The sequence below is a fragment of the Balearica regulorum genome, chromosome 10 (genome assembly GCF_011004875.1).
Source record: "Balearica regulorum gibbericeps isolate bBalReg1 chromosome 10, bBalReg1.pri, whole genome shotgun sequence".
In the NCBI taxonomy this organism is placed as follows: Eukaryota; Metazoa; Chordata; class Aves; order Gruiformes; family Gruidae; genus Balearica; species Balearica regulorum.
This window is the reverse complement of record NC_046193.1, coordinates 19891300-19905434: the sequence shown is the minus strand read 5'-3', so window position 1 is coordinate 19905434 and position 14135 is coordinate 19891300. Positions and strand designations below refer to the sequence as shown.

Below are 14135 nucleotides of genomic sequence, written 5' to 3'. Positions count from 1 at the left end.
CCTGGTCAAATCGGGGAGGTGGATGGAGGATGTAGAAGTACTAGGATTTGGGGGCTTCAGGGATGTTGCAAAGCTGATCAGAATGCTCCCCGATAGGTGTTGAGTGTGGGTTACCGCCCATGCCCTGGTCCCACTCCCAAATGTGCAGTGTTTTTGGAATTACTGAGGTAGTTCTTAATTGAATAGGAATACGCCCTTTGTAAAAAAAAAAAAAAAACAAAAAAAAAAAAAACAAAACCAAACAACAACAACAAAAAAAAAAAAACACAAAAAAAAAACCCCATACAAAACAACTGTCTATGTACTAAAGAAATACATGGAAGGATTTATATTTTCTCTCACTTCTATTTGCAGACGTCAATGGGGATAGTATGATGTTAGTGTGATTTGAGCCTGTGTAAAAGAGGCTGGCATTCACCCCTTAGCAAATCAGCTAGCTAAATACCCTCAAGCTGCTATTCTTTAATCTGTATGGTTGTATTTCACTGTCTGTGTTTTAATTTGACGAAGAAGTTTATGTCTATGGTAGATGTTTAAGTCCTTTGTTTAAAAATAAAGTAATAATCATCTAGATTAGCAGAAAGACATAAATCTTATTTGCCCTGGTTGGACAAAGCACGCATATATGTTCAGGTTGTTGGAAATGTGTGTTTCTGCTGAAACATTTGGCTTTAATTATATATTTTGGAGCTCTTATTCTGAAAGTGCTTTCACTGTTTTTTCGGAAGTGGTACTGAGCACTTTCTCTTCCCGAGATGAGATTTCAATAAGAGAGGCAATACATTGATGGACGATGGCCTTATGATGGAGTCAATCAGCCAGTGCAGTCATTTGTCTCCTGGGGATACAGGGTAGAGCACATCATTAGCAGCAGAAGGGGAGGCTTTCCTCTGTAATGCTAATAGGGCAAGGAAGCTCTGCTTGGTGCCTGTTTGCTGCTATTGCTCAGTTATTACAGGTGCTTTACGGAGAAACAAAACCGTTTTCATTTGTTATCTGTAACAGTCATGGGTGTGGATCAATTGAACAAAAATATTTAATAAGCTCTAGGAAATGTTTCCAGTTCAGCATGATATTAGCAATTCATAAACCTGTATCATATAAAACTACTTGTCGTAAAAATGGTGACTTCTTTTGGGGGAATTGTGTGTGTTATTGGTGTCACACACAAGTAGTTTGACTTGTGTAGGAAAGATGCAGCTGCCCAATGCCAGCGTGGGATTTGAAGGACAGTGTGTCTTAATCGGAGGAGAAGTCTTGAAAGTGAAGCTGGTGGGTTGCAGAAATTACTCTAATAGTGTCTTATGGTGCTGGGTTTCTGTCAAAGTGAAAGATGAAGCGTGCAGTAGCGGCGGCAGGTGGGTTGTCCAAGGGACGGCTGGGTGGTGTGCTGTTGTGCGACGGCAGTGATGAGTTAGCTTAAAGGTAGGCGTGGTGGGCATCCCCCAGCTTTGCCCAGGGCGGACAAGTTAACCTGCAAGGGGCTGTTTCTTCACGGCTGCTCAGCTCCTTTTGGGGTTCTTGCCTCTCAGAGGAGGTGGTGTAGTGGTGGTCCCATCAGGAGCTGGCGTGGGCTTTCCCCGGGGCAAGCAGGAGCGTTCCTGTTACGGGATACAGGGCTGCAAACCTTGCATAAGCAGTGTCTGGGTGTCCAGAGATGGTGAATTCCCGTGTGACGCACAATAAAATCATAATTGTTTGCAGAAAAGTGTTATTCTGGCTGGCGGGTGTTTCTGTACACTGGGCTGCAAGCGGGGAGGTGACAGCCAGGGCACTGCTTGTTGTGGGGACTTCCTTCCCTCCTGTTTAACTTACCGGAACTCAGGACACTTGGGTAACTCATGTGCATAGGCTTACCTGTCTGTAAAGCAAATGTAGTGAGAATGCATATGGCTTTTAGGAGGTAAAGTTAACTTTTGGAAAAAAACTTCAAAATCCTGAAATGTCTTGTCAAAAATTGCACATGAAGTCAGACTTAAAAAAACAATGTTTATCTTCGTTTCTCTGAACTGTATAGATAATCCTTCAAAAATAAGAGCAAGTGCAGCAAGAAAGCAGGTGGTGATAAAACTGCTGGAACGGCTTGGTGGGTAGACTTTGTACACTTCGTTTCACTGTTGCGTACAGTGATGTCTTCACTCCTGAAGCACCAAAGGAAAGGCGCAGCTGTGTGCTCTGTGGGTACTGAAGGCATGGGTTTGTTAGAGTTGCACAATTTTACATGTGGGTTAGCAGAGTAAGGATCATGCTTAATCATGGGTGTGGGAATACCGTACTCTGGCAGCAATTAAGAGTCATTAATTAAAGTACTTATTACCGGATGTGACTCAAGTCAGTTTTAAGTTGCTTAACTTCTGAGGTCAAAAAGATCTAATGTATCTGAGAGAGTGTTATTAGCATCCATGGGACTGCGGGGCTATCCACAGGGATGTTCTGTAATACCAGAGCTCAAACTGTGAAATTTTGAGGTTCATTAAATGACTTAGTGACAGTGACAGTTTCACAGCACCTCTACAAGCTGGGACCACGCATTTGCATTCAGAAGTTTAGACCTACAAAGGGTTCGTTTAGACTCCCAGGTTGCATCAACTGTGAACGTATAAGTGTGTGCTGGGAATTTACGCTGCTGTGCTGAGATATGCTATTTAACCAGCATTCAAAGCAGTGATAGTAAAACTTTATAATAAGCAGAAATCTCCCTGTATGTATGAAGAGGATGACATTTTTTCCAATTACAAATTAACCAATTGATATCAAAATCAACAACAAACAGAGCAGTAGAACATCGTGCCCATATGCCATATACCTACTATGTAAATGTACGGGAAATATCACCTTAACATTCAGTGTATGCGTTTATGGAGATTTAAAATGTGAGGACAGACTCACAGCTTGTGCTTGGAAGAGGCATTACGTCTGCCAACAGCCAGGCATGTCAAACAAGTCATGGAAAAGGTCTGTAATAAGGTACCTGTTACAGTTCTGTGCCAGTTCTCAGGATTTTTCCTAATGTGGAGGCAGAGTGAGGGATAACACCTAGCAGCAGTTTGGTTTTATTTCCATCTCTAGCTTTTTTTCACCCCCCTCTTGCCTTTTTTTTTTTTTCTCTTTGTAAGCCAGACTTACTTTCCCACTGGCACTCTGAATTCAAAGCTATGAAATTGTACAGCTATGTACTACACTGACTTGTTTTTAAAAGTCTGTCACAAGCATGAGTGGTTTTTTGTTTTTTTTTTTTTACATGAAGGCATGCAGCATAAGGAACAGGTTTACTTAGTCACGGGTGTGGGAACATGGACGCCATGCTAAGGAATCAGTTTAATAGCAGTTGGTTGCTTTGTTTCTGAGCATGCTCAGATTTTGCAAATCTGTCTTGGTTCAACAGGTAGTCGATGCTGGTGGAGAATGTGACCTTTTGCTCTTTGCATTGATTTTTCTGAATCGTGTCCAGAGGCTGCAGAAGTCAGCGCAGCGCTTTGTCGTCAGCTGTAAGGGCTGGATCAGGCCTCTGAGACAGGTGCATTAAGAAGAAAAGGAATAAGTTGACATGAAACTTAACACAGTTATCTTTTGTGATCTTGCTTTGTTCCAAGACTATTATTTTTTCAGGGAGATAAAAAAAGAATTGAGAAATGAGTTGTGTTGTATAAAGCCCTAAATGAGACTCAGGAGGAGAACTCGGGCTGTGTAAGCAGAGGACGACTCAGATTGCTCGTTGCTCTAAGTCATCCTGGAGCCTCTAAAGTTTGAACAGGGGCTGAGACTGATAAAACTTTGGATCTGTTGTTTTTTTTAAAGTAAGTGACATAGATGGCGACCAAAACATTTTCTTGTTTTTAAGCCAAAAGAAAAAAAATACCCAGAAAGTCCAATATATTCATCAAATTTTGTGGAGCCTTAGTTCTTGATGTGTCTCATCTGTCTAAAGTTTATTCTTTCTACTGCCAACCATATAAAATTCTTGAGTTGGACGTTAGTGTACAAATATGCTAGTTCTCATATACCTATGTGCTCACTTGGATTAAAAAAATTATATTCCTTTCCCACGGAGTTGTATCCATACCTTTGCTCACATAGCCAGCAGATTATTAGTAGGTAAGATGGGTCGGTTATCAGTGGCATGCTGCTTTTCCTCCCTGCTCTAGGTCAGAGTATTATCGTTAGCAGGTTTTAAAGTAAGGCTCCTCTTGCAAGAATTTTGGGCTTGAGGCAAAAAAAGTTTTCTTACCAGTTTTGAACAACTGGGACTACTGTGTTTTTTGAAATCTTATTCATTGCTTCACGAGACTTCTACAAATATATCTTACATCATGCATAGCCTGAAGAATAATCTGGGGGTAGGGAGACATAAATTGTTTAATTGGGCTGCTCTGCTTTGTAGCTTATATCGTGTTGAGTATATGGAAAGGACTGATTTTTATCTAGTGTTTTACTGTAACGGTTCTCCAGTCCTAAGCTGAGTGTTTATCTTAGTAAAATTTAATGGGGTGTTGAGCAAGATAGGGAAATGTGTTTTGACTTAAGCTTTTAGTTTGTAGAGAAAAAAGTTGCAGATCTCTCACCTTTCAGATGTTTGGTAATTATGCTAACTGAAGTCTTAGAGAAGAGACTTACAAGGAAAAGAACATCCTATTGGAAGGGAAAAACTTTGTGATTAACACTTACAAATAGCTAATAACTATTCTTGTATTTCATTAGACTTATGAAAAAACATGTCTTCAGTGGTTGTTAGCAGAGATGGCAAAAATCTGAGTAATACAGGAACATTGTTTTAATTAAAAGAACATTGATACTGTCCTAAAAATTCACTTTTGACATCCAGCTCTTAGGCTTAAAATGAATGTAAAACTTAGCTTTATTTATACTCCAGGAAAGTATGCTCTTGTGCTTAAAACATGCAGCAAAAGCAATCCTATGAAAATCAATTAGAATAATAGAGTACAGCCATTGCAAAATATCATTACAATAGTTAAGTAATTATCCCACTGCATGACTTAGCAAGAGGGATAAATAATGCATGTAGAATTGCATTGGAGCTTGCAAGGAAGATTCGTGCTGGCAGAGCGGACGGGAAGGGCGAAGGCAGAGCATACATCCGAGGAGGGGGTCTGCTGGGTCTGGGAGCTGATCGCTGAACCCTTTCAGCACCTGTGATGACGAAGATGCAAGAGAGACCAAATTTTGTCTTTTTTTCTTACAATTTAAAGATGGCTTTTGGGAAGAAATCTTCCTTGGCTGTGTTAGCATAGCTTGACTCCAGCTGCTTCTTGGAGCTGCCTGCCTGGTTCTGGCTAGGTGGATGTTGGGCTTGGGGCACAAGCACAACCAGCCTTCGGAGGAGGGGTCACCTTTTGGAGTAGTGGAGCGGGTACCCAGTGGGGTCTGGCTGTGCTGCCAGAAGGGTGGAAAACCCCCAAGATGGCACCGCATCAGGGTGCCGATCCCAGCGGCTTGCTGCCTCACCTGGCCCACTGCTCTTAACTTCTGTGTATTTCACCCACATCCTGTGGTTTACTCTGTAGTTGTGGGCTGCTCCTTCTCTGCCGTTCGTTGGGCTGAGAGCTACTTAGTGTATTAACACAAGGCTTGGCGTCCCGTGGGCAGCGTGGCCCAGCCCCTGACCGAGCTGTGAGTCTGGTCAGCCGGAATATTGACTGTTTTTTCAGTGGGCAGATGAGGGTTTTGATTTTTCTTCCTTTTGGCTAGAACTGAATACTCCGAATCTGTCAGTTGCTGTGAAGAGGATTGTACTTTGGATTAGTGGGCTACTGGCAGCAGTTTGAATCATTGCAGTTAAAAGCATGCTGAACAGCAGTGTAATTAATAGTTATATAATGTCATCAACAAGCTTGGGAAACTAGAATGTAACTTGGAAAGAAATACAGCTCCATGCAATCCTGTGTCACCCAAGGACCACCGTGCATTTAAAGGATGATGCGTTTCTTCCCGGGACTGTTATGGTCAGGGCAGATTTGCTGCTGCTGTGTTGGTTCCATCACAAGGCATATGGAAGCACCTTTCTGCACCCTTTTTCTCTGCTATCTTTAGCATCAGGACAGGGTCAAACCAAGAACCCTGCTCACCTTAGGCTTGTTGGAGCTATTCTTTGCTTCTGTGATTGCGGAAATCTTCAATTACTGTGTAATTATGGATGGATGCTGCATGAAATAACTCTTCAGCTTGTGAGAATAATGCGCATTTTTGAACACAAATTTCAGAGAAATTGTGCAATAGCTTTGTGTTACACAGCACTAGTAAAACTGTCAGCCCTTTACTGTGCGTGTGTTTAAAGAAGCTGAAATAGTTATTGAAATTTCCAAAGTAGTTGCTGTTCTGTGACAAGCTCGAACCTGTCTGGAACAGTTGTGTATTTCAGCAAGGCAGCAGATGAGACCATGTGCCCGAGACCTTCTCTCCTGTGGGTATCAGACTGGGGCTGTGATGCTTTCAAGTTGTTTATATTCACTTCTGTGAATATCTTAAGCACACAGAGATGGTGATGAAAATTCTGGGGTGTTGCTGTAATTCTGGATGAGTTTGATAAAAGATTAATTAATTGTTATTCGGTTGGTTGACTGGATGCTTCAGTTTTCTTAAACCCTTACACCCTACTCCAATGTGGAAAAAATACTACTTTCTCTTAGTTGAAACAAGGAGAATTATGCTGGTATATAACTTGGTATTTCTCTTTCTAAAAAAGTACTTTATTGAACATACATTAATTCAAGTTGAATTAATCACTGATTGGTGATTAATTAGTAATTCTCATATCTGAAAAGAGCAACTTTACATTAGAATGTGATGCTGCTGCTAAGCAAATTTAAGACTGACTTGCCTTCCGGTTTTGTATCTACATTGCTTCCCTGAGTGTCAGTTTGCTCAATATTCATTGCCATTGACTTTGGATAATTAAGAACAAAGTCTACTGCTCTGAGGAGATAAATGCAGCTTATGTTTGGAACGTGGCTGATTAGCTTGGTTGTGAAAGTGTAATTTTTATGTCTATAGGTTCTGGCAGGATGGATGCTGCCTTTGCAAATTCCATGCCCCTGTGCTCTGCTCCCTGATACCCACTTGAAGTTGTTAGTGAAAATCTCCCAGGACTCCGAGATCTGAAACTTGGAATGGACCTCTCCAATTTTCAGTGAAAATGAGTTTAAACTATTATGGGCTTCTTTTACTTACTAAATCACTTGTTCACTTTCAGCCTGTTTCCAGTGCAAATACAAGGCTGCAGTGGTGCACTGGGAGGGGTTCACGAGGTGCGTGATGCACGAGGACCTTCCTCTCCCAGAAAAAGGGTCAGTGCTGGCTGTCAAGAGCTGGAGCATGCTAGGGCCGAGTGGAGATCAGAGAAACACCAGTGGGGAGGAAAGGCTTAATCATAAAAGCAACAAAAAAATTGAGAAGCAATTTTTTTTTCAGGCCTGTGAAAGTTACTTGTCAAAATTTGAAGGTAGGGGACTGGTGGGCACTGGGGTCTGTTTGCCAGATCCCTCTTCTATTTTTCTCTTTGCTGCCACTTGGGCTTCCTTTCTTACTTCTGTGTTTGCTCTCCATGAGTTACTTGGACCATTTGTGACTTAAAGTACGTGCTTGTTTACAGTGCGAGGACTCTTTGTTCTTTAAACATCTCTGTGATGATCACTCAGTTGTGTGGTAATTTGGTGGGCTTTTCTCTTAGGGTAGGTTTTCCAGTGAGATGCTCTACTACTACATTTGTGCTGGCAAAGTACTTTGGGCTGAAGATGGCTAATAAAGTTGCATTTTGTGTTTTTTTTGTTGTTGTTGTTTGTTGTTTTGGATTTTTTTTACTGATTTAAGAAAGCCATCTTAGGAATATAAGCCATCCAAAGCACAGCTTTCTAAGTGTAACTGCATCCATGCTGGTTTGTGGTTTTTGGTGGTTTTGGTATTTTTTTTTAGCTTTACCTTCTTTAGAGACAGTACTGTGGTGGTAAATTGTGTGTTTTGCCAGCTTGTCTTTTGTTAATGCACAGTGGGGCACTGTTCCTCATGGGATCTTCAGGTGTTGATGCGATGTCAATAATTATCAGGAAGATTTGGGATGGCATGCAGTTTTTACAGACTGTATGCTTTTGAAGCCAAATCTGCAGCCTTGAAAATCTTCAGGACTTTGTAATCTTCCCCCCCTACAAGGGTATTATTTATTTGGGAAATTGCATAATACTTGTTATGCAAGCAGTCTCTTTTCAGCCACTGTGTAAAGTGTGTTATAGAAAAAGGTATAATTTAAAAAAAAAAAACAGGCGGGAAGTGGCACAAAATAAACCCTGCAACTGAGATGTTTTAATGGAGAGAGGTTTTAATGAAGGTTGTCTTCTGTTTAGAACAGACGTATGGTAGAACTGAACGCAGCTCCAACAAACATTCACACCTGTTTCCACAAAGAAATTCAATTCCCACCATGCATCCGATTCTGCGAAATGGTGATTGAGTGGATAGGCTGTGTTGTGGATAAAATCAGCATAGGTTTATTGAATTGAAATGCATTTTTTCCTGGAATATTTCTAGTAAACAACATCTTTTGTGAAATCTATCCATACCTTATTTTACAACATCTCGTTTAAGGATTTACTGCTTATGCTGAGTTCTTGGTCCTTTTTCACATGTCTGTGCGTGTCCCGAAATAACTCATTCTGTAGACATCCCTCCTTTTCCTCTGCAGGCTGGTGCATGGTCTTGGTTTTAGGTTTCCCTGAGAATCTGGTTTTTAAAAAAGCAGGAGTTGATACAGTGGAATATTGCTGGGGTTGTAGGACTCTGGAGCCCTCGTCCCCTTTGCACCTTCTGTGTGCACAGGCAGGACTGGTGAGACTCGGACTCCTCCGTGTTAAAATACAGCGTGCCTGCTTCCTAACGTTGGGAGCCTTGCAGGTTTTACCTTCAGGTTTTAGCTGTATGCCTTGAATATACCTGTTTAGTTGAGAAAGGGTTGTTTCATGTAGTGGAAGAGTTACTCGCTTGAACAAAAGAAACTTAAAATTAAGCTGTTAATTGTCACAGCCGGTGACTCTCTTCTGTGCGTTGCTGCCAACTGAGTGTGTTTTAAACTCTCATCCAAGGTATGAGAAGACCTGTACCTCTTATCTGCAGCTCCCTGAGTCACGAAAGCAGTCATTCAATTACTCTTCTGTAATGAATGTACTTCATTGGGTAGGCAGGTGTTAGTTATTCATGGGCTCTTGCACTCTCTCTTACTTTTCTGGGAGTGTTTTACCTACCAGTCTTCTGCCATCGCTCTGTTCTGAGGCATCGGGATCACCTTTACCCACTCAGAGGTGTGTAATGGGTGGGCTTGCTCTGGAGACTTGTGAGAAGTGGGGGGAAGTTTAGATGAGTATGAAAATCAGTCCAGCTGATGTAAAAATACCTTATCCAGGTTGAAAAAATTTGAGAGACGTTGTGATTTTTGCAATAATGTGTGAAGTATTTAGAATAACTAATCCAGTTTGTGTGGTTGCCCTGAAAGCAGGCTTGCAAGTCTGAGGGTCTATTTTTTTATGGTTTAGACTAAGCTTATATCTTCCTGTAGAAATTGTTGAACTGAAAACAGCAGACCATCACGACCCTAGTACTGCTGTTGCTTTCTGTAATATACAGTTACTGGTATTGCAGCATCCAAAAGGTTTACTCATCACTGAGCACTTGTAACCCAGGTAAGTTGTTTGTGTGCCTGTGTACAGTGTGGAGGGTGTGTATGTATAGGATTAAAATAGTCTAACTGCATGGAGAACTTTGTGTAAAATTCTGAAAAAACCCTTAGACTCTGTGTTATGAGAATGATTTTTCTCCTGTGAATGGACCAGAGGGGAATAAATGACCTGAAGTTCTTGCTGCTATAAAAAAAAGAAATACAAAAGAGGATTTTGTTGCAGGAACCTTTCTTAGAAAAGTGCTGGATGAGCGTGCCTGTGATGGTGCTGTGGTGGTTTTATCTGTGTTGGAAGCAGTGATGAAATAATTTGTGAAAGGCCTGGGTCCTGCTTTTGCAGTGGACACTGCATGGGCATGCTTTGTCTGTTGCTCGTCAACGGGCCAGCTTCATTAGACTTGATGATTCAAAGTTCTTTTTATAAGCTTATCAGGTATTTTATGTCACTACACGTCAGTCATTGAAATACTAGCCTTTAAGAGACATCTGTTTAAATTAAAAATCCACTTCTTTCTGAGAAACACCTTCTCTTGATGATTTCTTTTATCAAATACTTTGGGCGTCTGTGTCTGTTTTGGTGAAACTTACTTTAGCTGTTACTGTGAAGACCTTTACTCGAGAGAAACAGGGGGACTGTTGGTGCAGCGTGGTGATGGAAAAGCGCTGTTCAGGCTGAAGGTGTGTCCCCACGACGAATGCATGCGTGGCTGTAGAACAATTCCTGGTCATGCTGAAGGCAGGGCGGCACAGGATCCGAATGTCTTCCTGCCAGTGTGATTCCCCATGTGACAATTGCTCCTTTATTTTGCTGTGTAAAACAGAACCGTGAACATGGACTACAGCCTTCTTAGAGTGTCGGGTGTGCTCAGTCAGATGGTGTGACTGCTCGCCTGTACTCTAGCTGTCGCCGCAGCCACTAGCACCGGTGGAAGCGCACGCTCACACAGGCTCTGCTGTGGTCAGTGTAGGGCTTTGAAGTCTGTCCTGATGTCAGATGTGTTAGATCCCAGCACTGCTACCGTTAGCCACGTTACAGTATCACAAGTAGTGCCGCGTTTTGTATACATTGCAGTCGCATTCCTTTCTTTCCTATCTAGGTGTACCTGAGATTAGGAGAACGATAGATTTACACCTTAATGCAAGTACACCATTCCCAAAGGAAGTAGAGCAAGACTTTGTGCTCTGGCTTTCCGTGGAAATCCCTGTAGAAGGGCTGTACTGCTGAGGTCAAAATGAGCATACTTGTTTGCAAAGGATGGTTGGTATCTAGGTTTCCTGCTGCAAATGTGTGTTTAAAAGGTTTGTGTTGTTACTCTTCCTTCAGCCCCAATCTGTCAGTCAGTCCTTTGCTTGTGTTAGGCAGAAGTCATTCAACTTGAAGTTGGTGGAATTGGTATCACTGAGGTTAAACTTCAGTGGAGGATGGATTGTCTGAAACGCCACTGAAGTACGTTTGTCTGTAAGCAGAGAAGTGTTTGACTGTAGCTGTATCTTCAGGGAAGGAGCAGAGACTTCCCTTCCAACTTGTGCTGGTGGTTTTCTAACAGTTGTGTAAGTAGCATTTAAGCTACATCGAGCTTAGACTGTGTAACTCGTTGACTTTTCCCTCTTCACCTTCACTACCTTCTTTCAGCTTAATATGACACTTGGAAAAAAATATAAATTTTTTTTTTTCAAGCAAGCTCTGAGGTGATTTGTTACCTCTTTCTTTAGAAAAGACTTGAAGCTTCTTCCGAGTTCAGAAGGACAGAGATACCTGTGTTTTGAAGAGCAGCATGGAGCGGCTGTCGGGGATGAGGACTGCTTGTTGGTTTTGGATGAAGCCACTTGCCCCACGCTGCCCTGGCTGCCACTGGGAGAGGAAAGAAGCTGAATAAACAGGGAAACTGTGAAATAAACAGAAACAAATCCAAACCTAGCTCCTGCCTCGGGGCGTGGGCTTGAGTCTGTGATGCAGCTGTTTCAAAATTAGACTTTCTTTTGTTAAAAGGCACATAAAAGCTTTTTTTGCTTTTGTTTTTGTGCCATGATGATAATTTCCATGCATTTTTCTGTGGTATTTGATTGCTTTCAGTTTCTTCTGAGGAAACTTATTTGAAGAGTGAGCGGTTGTTTTATTGCAGCACTAAGGCGGTTACATCAACCTTTCCTACCTTGCGTACCCCAAGTTTTCCAGCAGAAGTGACCATTTTCAGATAGTGAACTTAAGCCTACATGTTTTTCTAAGTTACCACTCAGTCTTTAAAGATGTTAAATAGACTTTTGAGGTTCCAGGTCAGGCTGTGCTGGGCCGTCAGCGCTCATGACCTTCCTTGCTGCTGTTCACTCTGAGCACCAGGGCTGTTGCACCACCAGTGTCGACCCGGCTGGCTTTGTTGCTGCGTCGAGAGCTGGCGAGGGGCAATGGGTAGATTTGAAGAGCCAGTGGCAGGAGCGGGCAGGGCTGTCTCATGTGGGCAGTGCAGATAGCCGGGGAAGTTTTGTGATGGTTTGAATCCTGGCACTTGCTGCTGCAAGTTACCTCAGAGATCATGAAAAGAGATGATGGTTAGTAAATATTTTCTGTTTTTTCCTCTAGATGGTTTGTAAAAGTGTAGCAGCTCACAAAGTTATGCTAGCTCTGTAAGCATTTGCTCTTTCCACTCCCCAGTTTTGGTGCAGAGCAAGGGTATGAGCTCCTTACGAAGTGGTTGCTCAACTTGGTCCCTGCTGTTTTTGGCAATGCATTTGAGTAAGTCAAGGTTCTGTTTTTAGCTTGCTTTAACTTGGAAATTTTGGTGATGAGCAATTAGCTGCACAAATCCAGGAAGAAATTAGAGGAAGAAGCAACGTAAAATAGTAGAACGTCATTGAATCATTTTTGCAAATCTCTAGAAGCAAGTAATTTCTCTAATCTGGAAGATGTTTATCGCCTGTGTGGCGTAGTCCTGGGGCTCAGAAAAACTTTGTTTATTTTCTTCTGCTGTAGTCATCCTCAAGCAAGCAAGTTGCTGTTTGTCACAGTTTCCGTGTAGTTAAATGGAAATAAACCTAACCAAGGGGTGTCTTGATAAATGCACCCAAGGCTGAGGTGGGTGCCTGGATATTCAGATGCCGAGAGCTGGATGATATGCTTGAACCAGAACCAAACCCAAACCCAATGCAGTTGGGCTGTTTATCAGTGTTTTTTAAGACTTTACTTTAGTTGTTCTGTTACTGTGTTTGCTATTATAGACTAATTAGTTATGTGTTCATTAGCAGAGAAATAGGTTTATAATATGTTGTCTAAAAATCCTTGTATTTGGTTACATAGTTGGTAATCTTTATCTTGCTCTGCTCAGATGATAACCGATTTTTTTTTGTGAATTATCTGACATCAGATATAAAGTAGAAAATCTTGGTGTGTGTGGACAGCGTGTGGTGTGTGAGGAGGTTGTAGAGGACGTGCCATGTGCTGTGCTTGAGCTTTCTGTTGTGTTTTGTTGTACAGAGGAAGTGAAACTTCAGCTGTATTTTGCATATTCTTTTTTTTTTCCATTTCCAAGCAAGATCTCTGCCGACTTCTGTATTTCATTCATCTACAAACCAGTTTCATTTTCATTACACTTCTTAGTTATGCATGACATTAAATTTGCATTTATTTGATATTTGCACGTTGTGTGGTATTTCCTTTTGTATATTCATCCTGTAAGAATTTACAGCGGGATTTACAGGGCTGATGTATTGCTTCACACTTGAAAATATCTCTCTGTATCTTTTATATACAAAAATACCCAAGCCTCATTTCTTTCTCCACTGACTAAATGCTGGGCATAGGTACAGTTTCTAGCAATGTCTTAAACTGGTGAGTGACAACTGACTTGGGCTCAAAAATGAGCTGTGATCATATCTCTGAATTTTCCCTGTCACTATTTAGTTAATAGAATGTGGGTTATGGGGGTGGAGAGTTACTCTAATCCAGAATCTTTATGTGCAAATTTTGAATCACTGCAAGACAACAATGAAGTGAGGGTGGATGTTTTGTACGGGAAAGCCCTGTGTTGACTCTCCAGCCTTCGGTTAAAGGATCGTGCTGAATGCCGTTGCTCTTACCTTGCGTATTTGCCTTTCGGAAAGCAAGTGGTGACAAACACTCAGACGCTCGCTTCTGTATCTCTTTCTTCACCAGTGCTGGAAAGCGTAGTAGCTGGAAGTTTTGGGAGCTGTTGGCCGTTGCTATGCGGATGCCGTTGGGTCCTGCTTTGCCCCGAGACTCTCCAGATGACATAGTGCATTAGGCTGACAAACCCACACGTGTTGCAGGTCAGGCAGGCTGCCAAGCGCTCAGCCAGCGGGGAGAAAAAGGCATTAGGAATCCCAATAATCCGCACATCAGTCTCCGTGTGCTGCTTGGTCAGTTGAGACCGAGTGAGCGAGCTGTGGAGAGATTGTGGGTATTAAGTGGGATGGGTAATGAAAGGCTGTGCTGGCGCTGATGTGA

At 42.0% G+C, this 14135-nt stretch overlaps 1 protein-coding gene across 1 annotated transcript in view; it reads left to right on the top strand.

Moving 5' to 3' along the window:
• Window positions 1-14135, top strand: part of RYBP (RING1 and YY1 binding protein) — a 45343-nt gene that overhangs the window by 9772 nt on the left and 21436 nt on the right. The gene's annotated exons all lie outside the window — the stretch shown is intronic.